Genomic DNA, 19,666 nt, shown 5'->3' with positions numbered 1-19,666 from the left:
GAAACAATAAAAGGAAAAAAACCCAATAACATGGCATATTGTTGGGCATACAAATATATTCTGTTGTGAGTGGAATCGTGTCCCTGCCAAAGCAGGTTGATGTCTTAACCCTTGGTGCCTGTGGATGTGACCTTGTGAGGTCTGGGCTGAGCTGGAACGAGGTCATCAGGGAGCAGGACCGGTGTCCTCCTAAGGAGAGAGAAATGTGGACGCAGACCCCCGGGAGAAGCCACGTGGCCACATATGCCAAGACTGGGCTGACGTATCGCATCTCTAAGCCGAGGAAGGGCAAGGGTTTCCAGGTACCTCCAGGAGCTGGAAGAGGCAAGAAAGGATCCGCTCCCCGCCCCCCCCACCATCCCAGAGCCTTCGGAGGGAGTATGGCACTGCTGACGCCTTGATCTGGGGCTTCTTGCCTCCGGACTGTGAGAGAGTATGTTTCTGTTGTTTGAGCCGTGTACTGGGGACTCAGGGGAGCTCTGGGAAGCCGATCCGTGTTTGAAACATCGACTGGGATCTGGTTTGTGGGGAGCAAGTGCAAGAGGGCCAAGGGCTGGGCTAATCTTCCCGGTCAGCACGTCCCCGGGCGGAGTCGGGATCACGCCTGCTGCATCCGGCCGCCGCTGGGGCAGCAGGGGAGGCCCAGGGCCCGCGGCCTCTTGCGTGAGGCTGCCCAGCTGGCTGCGGTCATCAGGACACCATCGCTGCTCCCGGGAGCCGGCGAGCGCTTACACTCGGTCGGCACAACCTCAGAGGCCACTCAGTTGTGGTGGATGCAACAGAGTCCGTGATCCGAGGACCAGGAGTGTGTCTCGCTGTACCGATTTATGCTGCCTTTTCTCAAGTTTCACGGCTATTTTTAAGTAAGGGAAATTCAAACATTAAGAACTCGATTACAGTAATATTACCCAGGAAATGCTCAGCTTCGAAATGAGGACCCTCACATCATATACCAAATATATCACTAGAAAGTTGCAAGTGAAAGCAATTCTGCATGCAAAGTCTTACTCTCCTGTTGACTTTCCACCATCAATCCAGGAACTTATTTCCTCCTCAGTGAAAATACCGGCCTCTCCACGCTAAAAATGACCCTTGATTCTGCCATTGATAGCGTCCTCTAGAACTGACACGTTCTGGCTGGCGCAGAGCCCTTAATGGTCCTGGCCATGGCCGTGGGCTAGGCTGTCCATGAGGTCATTGCACATGGCCGGATGCCAAGGGCAGGGTCTCCCAGCGGGTTGGGATGGAGGACTACGAGCGTGGGCTCATCAGAATTCCCTCTGCGGGCGAGTCCGCACAGTGCCAGTGCCCTCGGCACGGACATGGGGTGGGAGTTCTGCTCCTGACTGTGGTCTTCCCAGTGAAGCCCCTTGGGGGGACCAGTCCCCAAGGCTGGGGGATTAAGGGCCCGTGAAGTCCTCAAACACAGCCTCGAGAACAGAGCTGGTTCAGGGAGGGCGCTGCCCAGGGCGCGGTCAGCGAGGTGAAGGTCAGGGCTGCGGGGAGGTCTGCCCATGTGGTTGCAGCGGCTGGTGGGGACAGAAGTCGGGGTGCGGGAGGCAGGGAGACAACGGGACACACAGCAAGGTGTACTCTCAGCGCAGACAATTTTCCAAGAAGCTGCTGCGGAGGAAAGGGACATGGAGGCCAGAGGCCATGGGTCACAAGCGTGACTGTGCGTGGGCGTGCCTCCTGCCGCCTCCTGCTCCAGGCCACTTGGGCCCAGGGACCCTCTTACCTGTGTTCCGGGGCCCGCTCTGTCCCAGCTGGTAGTGACCGCCGCGTTTGCTCTGTAGAACGACTTGATGAGTGGCGGGACCAGGCACATTTCTGTTTTGGGAGGGAAAGCCAGCAGCAGGGGACAGAGTACATCTAAGGATGAGATCCCTCCCGGAGGAGAGGGAGCAGGGGCGTTGAGGTGGCTGCTCCCAGAGGCTCCTGCCCCCCGTCTGGGTGCAGGGTGGGGCGGGGCGGATTTTCTCTTGCAACCGAGAGAAGGAGCAGTGAAGCACCGGATGGCTGACCTGGTGGTCTGACAAGTCACGGGGGATGGAGAGTGGGGGGGCAGCTGTGCAGGAGGAGCTGACGGGGCGTAGCAGAAAGCGAGGCAGGCAGGCAAAGGAGGGGAGCAGTGAGCAACCCGGACGCCGTTGTCCACCACTCTGACCTGATGAAGGCACGTTGGCAGACAGGGACAGTGGGACTTAGCGACACCCTTGCTGAGGATTTTTTGGGGAAGCAGAGATTGTTGGTGAGTCTCTGACATGGGTTTTAGAACTCTTAGGAGGAGATAATGGTTTAGGACCCCGGGAGGCTAGGGTGTTTTACGTTTCCCTGAAGGCACGAACTGGTTTGGGAGGGAAATCCAGGGACAACGTTGAGCACGCTGGTTTCTCATTTTGTGCTTTTCTGAGCAGAGCCCACACCCCACATGGACACCTATTTAAGAAAAAGCTCAGATTGGGCGTCCGTCCGTCTTCAGGGAGGAAGCCGTAGCTGCTGGAGCGGATACGCCCAGCACTGTGCTGCCTTAGCCACACAACACTTCTTTCTCACACTGGAGGTAAGAAATGGACATCACTCGTCCGTGCCTTGCTCCGGTCACCCTGGGTCTCGGGCTCCCAGGCTCTCTGATAGGCAGTGACCCTGGGCCCTGGGGGAGAGAGAGGGTCTTCATCAGCCTGGCCAGGAAGTGGCCGTAGCTCTCCTGCTCCCAAGCCAGCGACCCAAACCCAGCCCCACGGCCGCCGCTAACCGCAGAGGGCGGGGGCCTGTAGCTCGGCTGTGCCCCTAACGGGGACAGGAGACGCCATCAGGGAGCAGCCCTTGCCACGTGGACTTTCGGCGCCCCTCCAGGGCTGGAATAAGTGAAATAACAGCTGTTTTGGAAACTGAAGCCTTTAGCTGGGTGCCTGAATTTACGGATTGAGCCGGCCAAAGCCTGTGACAAAACGTCGCGAGTTGCTCAGATTTAAACGCGTACCAAGTTCATCGGCCCCTGACGAAGGTGAGCGACAGCAGTAAAGAGAAGTTATTCCAAACTCGCGCTGCACAGTAGCTGCCACAGACGCTCTTCTTCAGGGCCTGAATCGGTGTTTTTTTTTTTTTTTACTTTTCCATCCAGAACTAACTTCCAGCCCGTTTATGGTCCCATGTTCTGAATGCGCACGACACTCCCTTCACCCTCTCCTTCTCACTAAAGCAACGGTTGGGGTTTCAGGACGTATTCCTCCCGGGTCAGAGAGTGCGATATTCTGGCCGGTTTTCCGAGCGCGATATTCTCATTTCCTTCTGTCGAGGGGAGCGCACTTCCCTCCGTGTCCGGCACCCCCGAGGGGCGGGGGTCGTCTGCTTTCCCGGAGTCTCGTGTGTCCTTTGGAACGTGGTTAGGACGTTAGGTGCTGGCAAAAGCCGCTGGGGATTTTCAGCTTTACCCCAGCTTTACTTTTTCTTTTTTGGCATGAAGGGCATGATAGTTTATTTTTAAAAAACTGTACCACACTGATCATAATGACCAGCATACACATTATGATGGCTTTTCTCTTGGGTATTAACACTGCAGTACTTTTGTACACTGAAATGTTTTAATAAGACCAAGAATGTTAGAGAAATAAAGATCTTAGATGAAAATGAACACTAATCATTCTGGTGTCCTACCCCCACGGAATTCATTTAAACCCCTTACGAATCAGTGGCATTATAATGTTATGTAGTTATGAAGAACAAAAGTTATCTTCTGAGTAGGCAGCATGAACTTATACCTCCTTGTACTTTAGTTTTTATAATTTAGGTATGTCCACGCTGGCTAAAGCACAATCATAAAAACACCTCAGATCATTTCCATGCTACCACTGCACAATTTCAGTGATTTAGTGTTAGAGTCTGCTGGTGTCCACCGGCACGCGGCAGGGACTCAGGGTAGCGGGGTTGAAGCTCAGTGGCAGCTGCTTGACCCCACCACGGGATTCGCAGTTCCCTGAAAGACCCTCCCCCTAGGTAAGGGATGGCCCCGCTCCTCGTTACTGATGCCATGCGGGACCCTAAGAAGACCTGAAGCCACGTCAGATGCATTTATTAAAGCAGAAATGGCTAAATGGCTATCTTTTTACAGAACACACATGATTGTCAAAGAAAATTTAGAGAATACAGAAAAGCAAACCAAGTAGCTGTGTGTTTCTGCCACTTCTGTTGTGAGGTAACCGCTGTTAACGCTTTAGACCCATTTCCTTCCAGGATTTTTTTCAGGACCTACATGATTGACAAACATCTGTCTCGGGCTGTACACGCTGCTCTATAATCTGATGTTCTTTATCCAGTGATGCCGCATGAAATTTCTTTAATGATTTGTAGTGGACACACAATGACACACAATATCCCCTCACAGAGATACGTACAAGCTTCTCTGCCATGAACCACATAGTGATGGAAAGCTGGATACACAAAACTTTCTCTTGGATAGATTTCTACAAATGGCATCTGCATGTTGACAAAGGCTGTGAGTGTAGAGTGCAGCAACATTGTTACCTGCTGCCCAAATGCGTGCGGGGTTGTCGATCCCCCTCCCCCTTCCCTGCTCCCATGGTCCGAGAAACGTCTTTAACGAAGTCAAAGGTTCCATCCAATCGGCCAGTCTTGGGTCAGAATGTTCCACAGACTGTGTGTGATACAAGCATCCGTTAATAAATCAGAACCTTAGGGCACACAGGAGGGATACTGGGAGAGCAATATACTCTTGAGATGATTCATGACGGACCCTGAAACTGTGATCGAGGAAGAGAAACTTTTCCCAGGTCAATAAGGCCACGGCAACGCATGATTACTCCACATTGTTAGTGTGGGGGTCAAGTGCGGGGGGGAAGGAAAGGGAAAGGAAGACATGCTGAAAACCCTGTGCCAACCTACCGAGAGCAGGGCTGAGTGCCTCTTCCCACGTCTAGGACACAGAGGGTCAGGCTGGAACAAGGTGCTGGAAATCGTTTCCCAGGTAAGAGAAATGAAGCCCAGAAAGGTTGAAGACTCGCCCAATGTCACTTGTCCAGCCAACACTCACCCCCCAGGTGTGATGTAGCTGCCCTTTCTTTCTCTACAATCAGTATCTCTGTCCATGCACAGGCCCAGCAGTGGTTAGAAACGTGAAACTTGGATGCCTAGGCTGGCTCCATCAGTTAAGCATCTGCCTTTGGCTCAGGTCATGATCCCAGGATCCTGGGATCGAGCCCCACATTGGGCTCCCTGCTCCGCGCGGGGCCTGCTTCCCTCTCCCCCCTGCTCTCTATCCCTGTCTCTTTCTCTAAAATAAATAAAATAAAACAAAAGAAACATGAAACTTTTCTTAGGTTAGCACATGATTTTGCCAGAGGAATTAATTATTTTTATTAAATTGAATGATTTTAAATCTTTTTTTTTTATTTTACTTATTTATTTGAGAGAGGGAGTGCGCTTCCATCAGCAGGGGGGAGGGGCTGAAGGGAAAGGCGATTCTTCACTGAGCAGAGAGCCTGTGGGGTCAAGCTGGAATCATGACCTGAGCGGAAGGCAGATGCTTAACCAACTAGAGCCACCCAGGCGCCCCTAAATTGAGTGACCTCAAAATAAATATATTTGGTTCCTTGGTGTGATGAACACCAAATTTAGGACTTTGCCAATGCCTCAACACCAAATTAGTTGTCTTTGGCTCGTAACATTTTAAGAATTTGGCCTAAATATCAGTGATGGAGTAGCCATAGCCTGCGTGGTCGGGTGATGCGGTGTGTGAGGACACAGACCCTGCAAACACCCACCGTCTTCAAGCTGTGGCACTCTGAGCCCATTGCTTACTGCCCTCAGTTTCTCACCCGTACAATGAGAATAACCTGGGTACCTGCCTCATGTAGAGCTTGGGAGGAGTAAGTGAGATTTGGCGTGTAAAGTGCTCAACACACCGTCTACACATACTGTGTTATTTGAGATCTTATAAACAGTCGTGGAGCAATGTCAGAGATAGCCCACTTGTATGATAATCTCTTCAATCACTTGCTAGAGACAATGTCATGTTCTCTGTTCCCTACACAGGGCATGAAACAGATACTCAGTTGATGTCTGTTGAGGGAATGGATGGGTTGATGACAAATGAGTAGGTCCCTCTGTTGTCCCCACTTAGCCCACCTCTGCAGCATTCCCCCTACAGCAGAACGTCAAAGGGCCATCAGTGATGTCACGTAACCATAATTACAGGCATCTCCATCCACTGGATGCCTTCTAAGGACCCAGTGCTTCATACAGGAGTTGACCCTTGTTACTTGCAGATCCTATATTTGTGAATTTTCCTTATCATTAAAATGTATCCATAACCCCCAAATCAGTAGTCATGGCGGGTGCTTCTCTGATCATTCTTGGATATGTGTGGGACATCAAAAAACTGATGCACATAATGCCAGGTAAGGTCAAACCTGCCTTCTTGTTTTGGCTCTTGTACTGCATACGTGTGTCCTTCTCCCCATCTACGTAATACCATGTTGTTTTCATTTCTATGTTTTTTGTTGATGACTTCACGGTTCAAAATGATGCCTGAGTGTCATGCTGAGATTCCGTCCGGTCTTCTTAAAATAAGACAGTGCTGTGCCTTATGGAGAAAATACATGTATTGGATCAGCTTAATTCAGCCTGAGTAATGCTGCTGCTGGTCATGAGATCAGCGGTAATGAACCAGAAATAGACATTCAAGAAGGTGTTCTTAAGCAGACACACATCAAATAAGGCCCTGTGCAGACTGGTTGACAAAGGTTGTAACCAGGGTCTTGCAGGAACCTAACCCCGTGTTTCCCACTAAGAGCAGTGGTTTGGTGTTTGCTCAATCAGTGTTCACAGGACTTCTTAGAGTGGAACACTCTTGAATCCTGAGAACTGACTGTGATTCCCCATCCCCAGAATGACCCTGTGGGCACTGTCCCCGTTTCACAGACCTCATGTCTAATGGTCAGTACTGGATAACAGCCAGGTTCTGAACCCACCTCCGTGGATCTCCAGACCTCTGTTTTTCCAACATGCCAGGCCACCAGCTCCAGCCAGAATCATGGTGTGCCAAGCTTGCTCTCACCCCTTCTCTGCTTTGCCTTTCTTGTCTCTACATTTTGGACTTTTGGTCCTACCTTTGGACATTTTCCAGGAAGCCAGCACAGATTCCATCACACAAGACCTCTGTCTTCGGGATGCCCACACCATGCCTTGCTTGGGAAGGGTTCGCCTGAGGACAACAGCCTGATATTCTGGAGTCAAGATGCATTTAGCGCCAATGATTCTTTGTTTCCACTTTAATGTCACTAGAATGGGGATGCATTTTGCCGTCAGTGACACAATGCTGCAGACCGGTTGTGATGTGTAGTTGTGGTTCACACACACTTGGACTAGGGGCTTCTTCTTGGTGGTGTGACTGGACTGCTGCAAACCCCAACATTAGTCAAAAAATATTAAGAACCATTTTGGGAAAGAATGAGTTGTAACGGAAAATCTTTCCTTGACACTTCATAAGATCAAGTAAACTCAGAGAATGTTCGTGGTTGAGAGAAATTTCTGGAGTTAGCACTGGTTATATTTTCCATCTCTTTGACCCTCTGTGATACATTTTGGACAATTTCCTCTCTATATTCCCATTCATGAATTCTCTCTTCAGGTATATCTAATCAGCAGTTAAACCATTAATCAAATTGTTACTTTCAGTTCTACTTTATTTTTTTTACTTTTTAAAATTATATCCATTCTTTTTCAAATACTCAAGGTAGTTTTAATATTTTTCTTGAAATTCATTTCTTAGATGTAGTATGCTTCATCATTTTATAATCCTTTTATATATTATCTTTTATATAATGATTTTATATCAGTCATCCTTTTATATAATCATCATTTTATAATTCGTTTTATGTTCATCTCTGTGTTCTTTTGCTTGTGTTGTTTCTGGCTCATGGCCAGAAATTGTGATTTCTCCTTAGTATCAGATATATCTAACTTTGATCTGACCATTTTCGTTGTAGGAATTCTTTGAGATTTAAGATGAAGATGCTTTCCTTCAGAGCAAATGTATGCTTTCTTCTGCCAGGCACAGGAATCCACAATGCGTTAAACTCATGGGTGTGAGGTTTTTGTCTTTTTGGATTTGTTTGTTTGTTTGTTTTTTGGACTAACTGGGTCATGTGAATTTGCACTACAAACCCAGACAAGTATCGGCTTGTGGTTACAGTGTGCTGGGACTTTTTTCCTTTTCCTCTTCTATGCCCAGCACCACAGCTCTAACCTCGATGGCCCCGGGCTTTAGCTTCGGTCCCAAGCACTCTGAAAGCTGTGGGGACTGAAACTCCAGGACCCCTTGTTCACAATTGTTTTTCACAGTTGAAGTGGCTTCAGTGCCCCATCTCCTTCTGTGCCCCCTTCCTCTTGGATTTTGGGCTAGTAATTTTTTTTGTCTTACCATTTCATCAGCCTCTCACAATTTTTAGGATTTTTGTTAACTTTATAGGACCTGTTCAGGGGTTCGCAGTGGAAGAGTTGGTGCCAATGCCTATGTCATCAGGACTGGAAGTCCCTCCTGCCTCCTTTCTAGGATGACCAGGGGGCCTCTTCCTGCCCGGGGTTGCCAACTATTGTGCTCCAGGCTGTTACCGCCCCAGTCTCGGGAAATCTTGGTGCTTCCTATTTCCATCGAGCTTCACATTATCATAGGATTTTAACTTGGATAGGGTCTTGCTGGTCATCTAAACCAATGGTTCTCAAGCATGACCTCCCATCAGCACCATATGCGAATGGGATATTGGGTTAACGAGTGGCTTCTGGGGTCAACGGGCTAGCCCTGGACTTGGCTTCGCCACTTACCGTATCACTGTGGGCAAGCGGCTCGGCCTCTCTGTGCCTACCTATGTCTTCTGGGAAGGGGACACAAAAGCAATCACCTTAACTCTTTGCTTTGAGAATAAAAAGTGAACACAGTGCTTTGCCCCAGCATTCAGTGATAACTGCCATTAGCATTCTCAGCACCGGATTTCCCAAGGGGCTCCATTGGGACCCGGGCCCTCTCCCAGATCCCGCAGACCTGTAGGGTGAAGACCTGACTGGGGCTTTATAGGGGACGCCCCGCTACCTCCACAGAAGGGTTGGACCCCCCACACACCATGATGCCGCCTGGGCAGCCCTGGCCCTCCTTTGACGCTGTCCAGCCCGACCAGCGGGCCCAGGTCCAGGGGCTGGGCAGAGTCTAGACTAACACTTGGGCTAACTAACACTCTAGACTGACCCTTGCCGTGTCCCCGGGAATCCTTCCCATCCCCTCACTGTACTGAACTTTCTCTGCTTTCCTCAATGCTCCCACTTCTCCAGGAGAGGATGGGCACTAACAAGCCAAATGTGTGGTGTCACCCCCGCTGTTGGTCATCCTAAGAGCTCAGATGACGCCTCTGCTTCGGGATGAACCTGTGCTGTCAGTGGACATGCTCGTGCCCCACAGTGCCCAGGGCTGTGCCCCTGCAGCGCTCCGCACAGCAGACAATAAGCACAACTAGGGCCGCATGCCTTGTCCCACGCCGTGGTGAACAACCGCACCCCTCGGCTGGCTGTTGGGGATGGGTCTTGTGTGGCACACGGGAGGGAAATTCAAACGCTACTAAAGCAATCCAGTGCTAGCTCCCCTGGGGTTTACAGTCACGCGACAGAGACCACGTTTTGTGGACTGTGGCTCCTGGGCTTAGTACAGCGAACGGCGCACAATGGGACAAATACGCAGAAGGATCTCCAAGTGAACGTTCCTGGCGCCATTTCTGGGCCTGCAGCAGAAGTGGGTTCTACCCCCCTGGCATCTCTTGGTGCTGCCCTGTCTCTGCCTCTGGAGGGCTGGAGGACCCCCCCCCATATGGATCCCACTGGTGGCTGAGGTGACGCCTTCACGCTCCGTGTCACCCACCCCTTCGGTGACACGGGTGAGCAGGGGGGCCGGTCCTTTGCGGGACCATGCCAGATTGTTGAAAGCACTGGGTTTCTTACGGCCGCTCCAGGGCTGAATCCAATATAAAATACATGTTCCTGTTCGTTGCCATTTATGTGTTAGTTATCATTAACAGCCATTATAATTTTTTCCCAGTGGCAATTACATTGATATTACTATATCTAAATCAAAGAGGACGTTACAGCAATTACTGTCATCAGTTGATTGGGAATCCCCTAATTTTTAAGTGACACTATTTTCTTAGCACGATAATTTTCCCTTGCAATAAATAACATACCAGGAGAATTGTGCAAGCAAAAAGTGCCATTTTACACACACCTTTTTTTTTTTTTTAACAAACAGAAAATGTACCTACAGTTTCTCCTTTGTGTAAGAATAGTAAAATTAATATCTGAATCCTAGGGTTGGGAAATGTGTTCGATGTTGAACCCTATAGCTGCCGGCATGGAGCTGAGTGGGGAATGAGCTTCTTGTGCTTTCCATCTTCTCCAGAGCAGAGAGATGAAGGAGGAGAAGGAAGGAAGGACGAGCAGGAAGAGGGAGGCTGGCCCATGCCGGGCCCTCTCCTGTCGGGGGCAGCCGAGATGTGCTCAGGGGTTGGGGCAATCACCGCGGCTCCTCCTAGACCTCGCCAGGCCCCAAGAAGCAGCGAGGGGCAGCCACCGTGGGACCAGATGAGAACCTGCCTGCTGCGTCCACTCACCGGCCTGGCTGAGGCCTCAAAGTCCCATCAGCGGGCCCGAGGCTTCCCTGTCCTGTGGGTGATGGACTGGAGTCCCCAGTGCAGTGAGTGGTTTCTGCCTGTCCTTCTCCAAGGGCTGGTGTCTCCATGGTTCATCCTGGAGCACAAGAGGAGGGAGGGGCTGGCAGGGGCGGGAAAGGAAACCTAGAGGCCCCCAAGCGGCTTCGCCTGCAGGTCTGGCTGGGGCAGCTCCATGCTGGGCAGCTACCCAAATGGCGAGAGGCCAGCACCCTTCCCTGAGACCCCTCGTCCCCAAGGTCCCCCTTCATTTGCCACCCCGCATCTTCTGCTCCCACCTTTGCCCCAGCACCTGCGGAAATGGATGGAGCTCACCTTCTGCTGAGACTTTCATCGTTGTGCTAGTTAGAAATCTCCTCCCCATCTCCGTGTGCGCAACGCCCCCCGCTCCATAAACTGGCCAGCAACAGTCACTCTGCCCCCAGTAGGGAAGTTACTTAACTTCTCTGGGCCTCAGCTGAATCAGTAAGTGGAAGCTAAGTCTCTCTCTGTCAATTGTCCTACAAATACGTACTGAGCGCCTGGTTCGTGTCAGGTCTGGGAAGACCTTGGGAACTGCGGGTTAAGCCACAGGTCCTGAGCCTGGCTATCGTGTTCTACCCAGCCGTGTTACTAACTAGTCTTGTGACCTTGGGTACGTTTCTGCAGTGCCCTGTGCCTCAGTTTCCCTATCTATAAAATCAGGTATCGTGGTCCTACCTTGCAGGGTGGCTGTGTAGATTAAAGAAATTATTATATAAGTAGTTAAATTAATGCCCGGCACAGCAGAAGTAAGATATGTCAGATATTTACTATTGATGGAGGAAAGCAGGTGCCTGCGCTCCCCGTCTAGAGCCCCGCCATCCAACATGACAACCTCGAGCCTCATGAACCCTTGAAAGGAGGCTTATTCAAATGGAGTCGGGAAAAAATAAAATATGTCAATAATGTTTATGTTGATTATGAGTTGCAATGATACTGTTCTGCATCTACAAGGCTACATAAAGCATTAGGAAAAATAAGTTCGGCCTGTGAATGTGGCCGTGTACGTTTTGCCTCTGTGGCTCTCACTGTGTTTCCACCGGCCCGTGCTGGTCTCGAGCTCACCGTTCCTGGGATTCGGTGAAATAGGGCACTCGGCACCCAGCCTAGAGCACAGCAGTGCCTGCCTGACTGCTCCTTCTCCCCCCTTCTCCCCGCCTCCCTCTGTGCACCTGCGCCCCCGCCCCCGCCACCCCCATGGAGAGGGAGGTCCTTCCAGCAGGAAGGCTGGGGCGGCCCTCCTGGCTCCTACCTCTTAGCGCCGGAGAGCAGAGCTTCCAACACCGGCAGTGGGCGAGTGGGGCCCGGGCCCATGGATGGCTTCTCCGGCGGGCCTCACCGCAGGGGTCCTGATGGGACGCCCCCCTTCCTGCGCAAGCCCACCGTGGAGTGGGACTTGGGGCCCGGCCTCCCGGCCCAACCAGCCACCCGACTGCTCAGGTCCCCGCTCCCAGGCCGGGGAGGGAGGAAGAGAACCAGCAGTGCTGTTGGTTAACATCATGGTCTCTCTGCCGTCACGGCAGCCGAAGCTGCACGAAGGGCCCCGGAAATGTGAATAAACATGTGTGTGTGATAATGAGCTTGTTGGTGGAGAGTCATCTTGAAAGAACAGGAGCAATTAAGGTTGCTGCCTCACGCGAGCCGGAATGACAACGTGCCCGCCCGCCGTGTCCTCTCGGAGGGCCCACTTGCTCAGCCGCGTGCAGGGGAGCGGGCTGTCAGCGGCCAGGGATCCGGGCCCTCCTCCTCCTCCCCCTGCTCACGGTGCCCACGCCTGCTAGCACACCCCGCGTTCAGAGAGCTAGTTCCGTGCCAAGTCCTCACTCGAAGGAGTATGTGTTCATACCCAGGGCTCTCCCGTCCCGTCTTAACCGAACACATAAGGACACCAGGCGGAGAATGAGCAGGCGGTCCCGCCCCTGGAAGTGCTGGCCAGCAACGCAGGCTTCTCACAGACCCGGGTCTGGACCGGATCGCAGGTGCAGTGCACGGAGGGGGAGGGCCAGCAGAGTGGGTGGTAGGGGCCCTCGTGCAAGCGCCAGCACCCCCACACTGAGCGTGGCAGGGGCTTGGGGTCTGCCGCTGAAATCTGCACGCACACCCTCCCGTCCAGGACGCCTGAGAGAAGTCCCTCCTGCCCCTGGCTGCGAATGCTGCTCTCCTCGTCAGCTCTGAGCGAGGGCTCCTTTTGGACAAGAATAGGGAGGTAGGACCGCATGCCAGGCTCCCCGTGCTCGGGAGGCCGCTCTCCTCCACGCCAGGTAACATTCCTCCGCTCTTGCCTCCCATCCCGATGCAACCTGTGTCAGAACTCTCTGGCTCTGTGCTGAGGTCCCGCAGGCACGGATCCCACACCAGCCTGCCCCCAACCTGGGCCGGGGCCGCATTTACGCCTCGGAGCCCCCACGGGGTCCCTCTCCCAGCCACGTTCTCTTTCTCCCTCCCAGCACTGGGGGTCTTTGGGGCACAGAATGAGGAGGGGAAGCCACCAGGAGGAAACCACGCTTTCCTCCCAGGATGGTCACGCCCTGCTCTGCCAGCCAGGCCGGGCAGGGGGTAGCAGGCTCCCCGGGCTTCAGAGACTCTTTGTGCTTCTCACTGGCTTGTCTGTGGGGAGATCTCTGGGCAGCAGAGAGGGGATATCTTCATGGGCTGTGGGCACAGTGTTTCCTTGTGGCTCCCATGGCCCGCTTGCTTCTGGCTGTTTGGTTCCCATTTAGGGTGTCCCCCATTCCATTCCTGGGGGAGGTGGTCCCTGGTCGGTGGCCACATCTGGGGCTGAGTGAGTCTAGTGCTGTTCCGTCTCTCATCTCATTTCCTTACAGACTCTTCTAGAGCCAACAAGTGAAAGGGATATTTAAATGAAACTCAACTGGCTTCTGAAATGTGGCACAGGGTGATTTCACAGTGCTGAGCATTTAAACGAGAGATTTTCCCACCAAATATTAGCACAGACCTCCTGCCATTAACAGAATGGGTTAATTACCTTAGAGTCAAAAGCTCTGGAAGAGGATGTTTTAAATCACCTCAAAGAAATCATGTGCCAGTGCTTCGTGCCCAGCAGGCGTGTGCTGGGGGGGTGGGTGGCAGGAAGTCTGGGTCCAGAGGCTGGGTCCAGTCTCTGCCAGCTGCAGAGCTGTGTGGCCTCGGGCATGCTGCTGTGCCCCTCTGGGCCTCAGTGTCTCCCCGACAAAGTGAGGGAGGAGTTTAGACTGTGATGAAAATAAGGAGAGCTCTTTCTCCCTGTGGGGGAAAATGCACAAGCAGACAGTGGGGTGAGCAGGATGGTAATAAAGGGGGTGCGTGTAAATTTTGTGGAGGGGAACACTCCTCCTTATCGTCAAGGAAATTGTGTGAGAGACAAATGTGTTCATTCCCCAAAATGACTAAAACACAAGCCGTTAGTCATTCCACCAAAGAGGGGCGAGTTCTGATGCCCTCTGGGCAGCCCTTCATTTGGTCTGGAAAAGTGATTACCTGCAAGTTCGTCTTGGGACTTGAAGGTAACCTCTATGTTCTAGAATGGACAGACGCTTGGAGGTTCAGACGCAGCTGGGGAGCGGAGAGTTCTCATGAGAACGTCTCTAGGGTGCCGCTGCGCTCTGGGCTGGCTCGGAAGTAGGGGTGCTGGGAGGGTCCCTGCCAGTGGGAGCCGGCCGCCCAGAGACCCCATCCCAGGGGGGGTGGTTTGCTCTGTGAGGGGAGCCGAAGGTGGGCACAGGACAGGGCTTCTCGCCGACACTCAGAGCTCCCATCCCCGCCACCCACAGGGAGCCCCGACTGAACTCAGGACAGAGGTGGCTGAGGCCGAGTCAAGCCACCGTCCCTGCCCCCTGGCAACCTAACCACTGACCTCCCTGGACCCTAACCACCCTCCTCTTCGGAGGTGAGCAGTAATGGGCCCTGTGCGATGTCACTGTGTAAACTTTCCTGAGTTGTTTGTGAGATGATAATAATATGAAAATCACACCTCTTCTGCAGAAGAAAGGAGGGGGGTTCTTGAGCAGGGACGATGAGCATCCCGTGGTGTCCCACGAAGCCCCCCAGAGCCTGCAGACTCCCAAGCAGCCTGAGGCTACACAGTGAGGGGTGGGGACAAGGGCTGGGACAGAAGGGAGGACTCTAGGGGGACAGAAAGGTGAGCAAGAAGGCAGGAAGACAGCCGAGGTCAGCAAAGGACGGGCTGCGTCGCGGCTTCATCTGTCCCGGAGCCTAGGGAGCACACCCCCAAAGGTCTCCCAGCAGCCAGGGGGGTGTCCACATGGCCCCGGTGCATGATGCCAGCACATGGACCTCATGGTTCCCAGTCCCCCGTCTCCTTCAGGCACACGCACACCTAGATACACACTCCAGCATCACCCCATGCTGTAGGTCGAATCGTGTCCCCCAGAAGATGCTGACATCCTCGTCCCCAGTACCTGTGTACAGACCTCATTCACAACAGGGCCTTTGCAGGTGATCAGATGAGCTGATGAGGTCCGAGGGTGGGGTAATGTGACTGTGTCCCTGTACAGAGGGAAATCTGGACGCCGAAGTGTCCATGAAGAAAAGACTGTGTGAAGATGAAGGCAGAATTTGGGTGCCTCCTGTAAGGACCAGCTAGTCCTGCAGACCTAGGAGTTCAGTGCCTCTGTGGAGTTCAGGGCCCGGGGGTGTGGAGGTGAGCATTCGTCCCCATGAGACCTGAGATGCGGAAGGAGGGGATTCCTTCAGCCCCCCACCTGGGGAGGTGCTGGGCTTCCAGGCCTTAAGCCACCCATCCTGTGGGAAGTCCACTCAGCAGGATGATGGTGACCAGTGGCCGCAGGAATGGAGAGGCAGGCCCCCAGACAGGCCCCACACCAGCTGTCATTAAATGCCTGGCTTCCATGGTCCAGGCTTCAAGGATCTTGCAGGATTCATGGGGGCACATCTCCCCACAGGGGGCTTTGGCCATGTCTTTGTCCCATAGGGTGGTGGACAGCCACCTTCCCAGTGTTCAGCCTGCCCGTGCCCATTTCTGAAGAGCTCTTGTTGTTTGGGTGGGATCGGCCCACTCCCCAGAGGGAAGTACATTCCTCTCACACACTGACGGATTCACTTGTCCCCTTCCAACAAAAGTGGAGGCTGTTGTCAGTGAGTTGGGGGGTATATGGAATGGAAGCAGAGCCTGTTTCTGTAGGCAGCCTTTTGTTTGTTTGTTTTAATTTAATTACTTTTTTAAGAGAGAGAGCATGCACGGGAGAGCATGGGCAAGGGATGGGGCAGAGGGAGAGAGAGAGAACCTGAGTAGGGAGCCCCACATAGGGTTAGATCCCAAGACCCAGGGATCATGACCTGAGTGGGAGGCAGGTGCTTAACTGACTGATCCACCCAGGTGCCCCACAGGCAGCCTTTGAGGAAGCAGTCTGAGAAAAGGATTCCAGAAAAATGGAGTTGGATCCTTGATCAAACTGTACCTGAAGCCTGACCTACCTCTGATCTTCTGGTTACATGAGCCTCCTTTTTGTTTAAGCCAGTTTTAGTTGGCCTTTCTGATACTTGTACCCCAAAGCATCCTAGCAGCTTTTAATGTAATAACTATAAAATATAATAAATATTTAATATGAACATAATAAAGATTTTAAAAGTAATCTATTGTGGACCTGTCATAGGCTAGTTTTATTCCACTAAAAGGAAATGTAGCTTCTTCTACTCTTGGGGGAGAGATTGTAGGGAAAATGAATTTCAAGACCTTGCTATCCACTTTGTGGAATTTCCCCTCAGTTTTTCAACTGCAAGCCTTTCAAAGCCTTAAGGGCTGCAACCAGTGGTCCTGGGGTGTGGGGAGCAGGTTCGGCACCCCCCTGGGGTGTCCCCCGACCATACTGTTTCCAGAGCCCCCTCTGTGCCTTTCTTGCTACAAAAGCAAAGAGGAGAGGAACTGGGATTATGAGTGGCTGGGACACTGTGACCGGTGCTCTCCGGGCTTCATCTGACTGTGTCCACGGGTCAGTGTTGTCCCCTCTGATGGGAGACAAATGAAACAAGGAAAGAGGCTGAGGCTCCTGTAGGTGAGAGATCTTCCCAGAGTTGCGGCGGGAGTCGGTGGGAGAGGAGGCGTTTGGACTCAGGTCTGTGGACGCACGCCCACCGGCTGCCTCGCATGGCCAGGTCTCCAGATGGACCCTTCACCCTTCTGGAACGGGGTCCTCTCACATGTGAGACAAGCACAGGATCAGAATCCTAAAAAAAAAAACCCTTCCCTGAAGAATGAGGATCTTTTTAGTTTATCTTTAAATAGTCATCCTTAGTTTTCCAAGGTCTGGTATTCGTTTGTTCATTCATTCATTCATTCATTCACTCCCGTACTGAGACTGCCTCCTATGTGCTGGGCACTTCCTGAGACCTTATTCAGTTTGATTTCTCTGACACATCCCCAGGGGGATCAGAAGAGCCATTTACAGTTTTGGGGAAGTCCAGTGTTTGGGGAATTTATTTTGGAGAGCACTAAATTAGCACACGGGGCTCGCGCCAAGAGAACATTGAAATTTGGGAACATTTCTGTGTTGCACCAACAAGTGGGCAGCACAGACTCAGCACCGTCCCTCATTAGAGCTCCCAGGAGCTCTGATCAGGTCACCTGATTTTGCAGGTGAGCAGCTCTGGGCTGAGGAGTTACAGGGGCGTGGGATTAAGTAGAACACACGTGGCAATTGTCTCAAGGGCTCATACTGCAACTGAAGGAAACATCCTGGGCCGGTGCCTTCACCGGAATCCTGCAGGAGCAGACACTCGGGAGAAACTGGACGAGGTTCTGTTGGTTCAATTTTGAAATAAAAGTGCAAAGTATACAAAGTATACATTGATCTGATATTTATCAGCAGGTAGTCTGTTTCAGCCCAGGAGTGCCAGGAGGCAGGCGCTACCTTCATGGAGTTCACCGTCTCCAGGGAGACAGACATGCAAATAGATACATTCCCGGGCACCGTGGAAAGTGCTAGAAATGAAGTATGAGCAGAGCGCTAATGGAGCCCACAGGTGAGAGTAACTGTCTTTGCCTCGACAGGACTGGGAAAGTCGTGAAAATAAATAAGCCACTTAAGGCAGGCAAGCGGCAAGCTGCCTCTGTTATCACCCGCCAGTCCCTTTATTAACTGAGAGCCCCATCTTTTTTAAGCTCGTTGATCAAGGAAAAGGTCCCACCTGGAAGCCTGGAGTCTCTGGCATTTCTCTGATTTGCATTTGGGGACCTACAGAGACCCGAGAAGTTGACATATGGAAGAGGTGCTGGCTCTCGGCTTCCCAGCCCAACCTGAGAGCCATCTACTTCCCCTTGCCCCCACTGGGCTCCTGCCCTCACTGACCTCCCCGGGAATTTTTGGAGGTCACTGGATGCCTGCCTCCCAAATTGCACCCAATTCTGGGGGATCGCAAGTGGGGTTGCGAAGCTCTTATTTCTCCCACTCAACTCCGAGGCCCCTGTTGTGGGGGTCATAGCTTGGCCACGACTACTTTGGTCAATCAAAGCCCCACATGGGGAGTGTGTGTGCAGGGCCGCACGCTCCCTTGGGCCACCCGGGGTCTCGCTCCATTCTATAGGGTCACGCACCAGAGCTGGGCGCTGGAACGTGGTTCTCTTGCCTCCCGGGGCTACCTGTCTGCTCCCAGCCTAGATGGTGGCTGCAACTCAGTGAGCTTCTCTTCTCATTCCGAGACGTTTTCTTACCCTTTTCCCAGCTGGACAGCTCTTCCTTTGATTGCTACGCTGGCGTGTTAAGAAACGCTCGTGTGGATTGTAACTTTTCCCCAATGAAGGCCACAGCCTTTTCAACTGCTGTAAATTCCACGGGCCAGTCTTTACAGAACGGCTACACGTGGTGCCACGGTGCCTGTGCCGAAAGTCGGTGTGAATTGGGTGCTCTCGCTTTCCTTGGGAGAATTGTAAAATAGAGTGTTCGTGATGTCCCCATGCTGGCTGAGGACAGACCCACACGGGGCGTTTGCCCTTAGCACTCCCATAAAAGCACCGCTGCTTAACTGGGGACCCCGGGGAAGGAAGGGCAATGGCGCGACAAAGTGTTTGGCTGTGGAAGCCAGAGGGAATGGAGAAGAGGTGAGGCCCCTTTGAGGTCTGCTTCTGTTTGAAAGGCAGTGAAAACGTAGAGCCTCTGTGGTCCCCTTTTGCTGAGTGGCCCCAGGACACTGGCATTACCTTTCTGCAGCCTTCAGACCTGCCTGGACACAGTCATCCCAGACGCTGTAAAGAGCAGCCGGGCAGTGGGTGTCGCAAGGGAGTTTCAGAAAGAACAGCTCATGTGAAGAAGTTGGAGCCGTGACGATAAAAGGAGACCATTTCATAGTTCTCTCGTGTTCTCGTCTTTGTAATTCCCACCCAGGTAGCCTCTGGGTCGCTCAGAAATGCCTTCTAACGCAGCATTTCACAAGAGGGGCATCTCTTCAAAAGCAGGGTGACCCGAGTGCCTTCCTCCTGGAAGTGTGTTCCCCGGAGCAGCAGCCTCGGTGTCCCCTGGGAAATGCAGGCGGTCAGGCCCACCCTAGACCTGCGCCGTCTGGTCCTGCCTCGCAACAGGGGATGTGTGTGCAAGGTGAACTTGGACAAGCAACACTTCCTAGCGGGAATAAAACAGCCTCGGTCTGAGAACTATATCCAAGGGCCCCAGGCTCTGTCCTGCCAGTGGCTGAGTGATCAAAGGCAAATCATTTCTCGGCACTTGACTCTTCCCATCTCTGAAATGGGAATCACTCCTCTATCCCTCTTTGCTTATCTAATAATAATAAAAGAGGAGAAGATAGTGAACTTGTTTTCAACTGGTCAAGTCTGGAAGCACGTTTCAAGATGGCAAGCAAAGTGCACGTACAAGTTGGAACGACGAATATTCCTCAGGAATGACATTTTATTTACTGCCTAGAGAATGAGCCTATTTTCCAGCTGGGGGGGG

At 52.4% G+C, this 19,666-nt stretch overlaps 1 protein-coding gene across 2 annotated transcripts in view; it reads left to right on the top strand.

Annotated features, from left to right (window-relative positions):
* The window catches only part of TSHZ1 (teashirt zinc finger homeobox 1), a 634,721-nt gene that overhangs the window by 523,911 nt on the left and 91,144 nt on the right, over positions 1 to 19,666 (top strand). The window lies entirely within an intron of this gene.

This window comes from Neovison vison, chromosome 3, assembly GCF_020171115.1.
Source record: "Neovison vison isolate M4711 chromosome 3, ASM_NN_V1, whole genome shotgun sequence".
Classification (NCBI taxonomy): domain Eukaryota; kingdom Metazoa; phylum Chordata; class Mammalia; order Carnivora; family Mustelidae; genus Neogale; species Neogale vison.
Note: the sequence above shows the minus strand (reverse complement) of the source record. Positions and strands in the feature narration are given on the sequence as shown.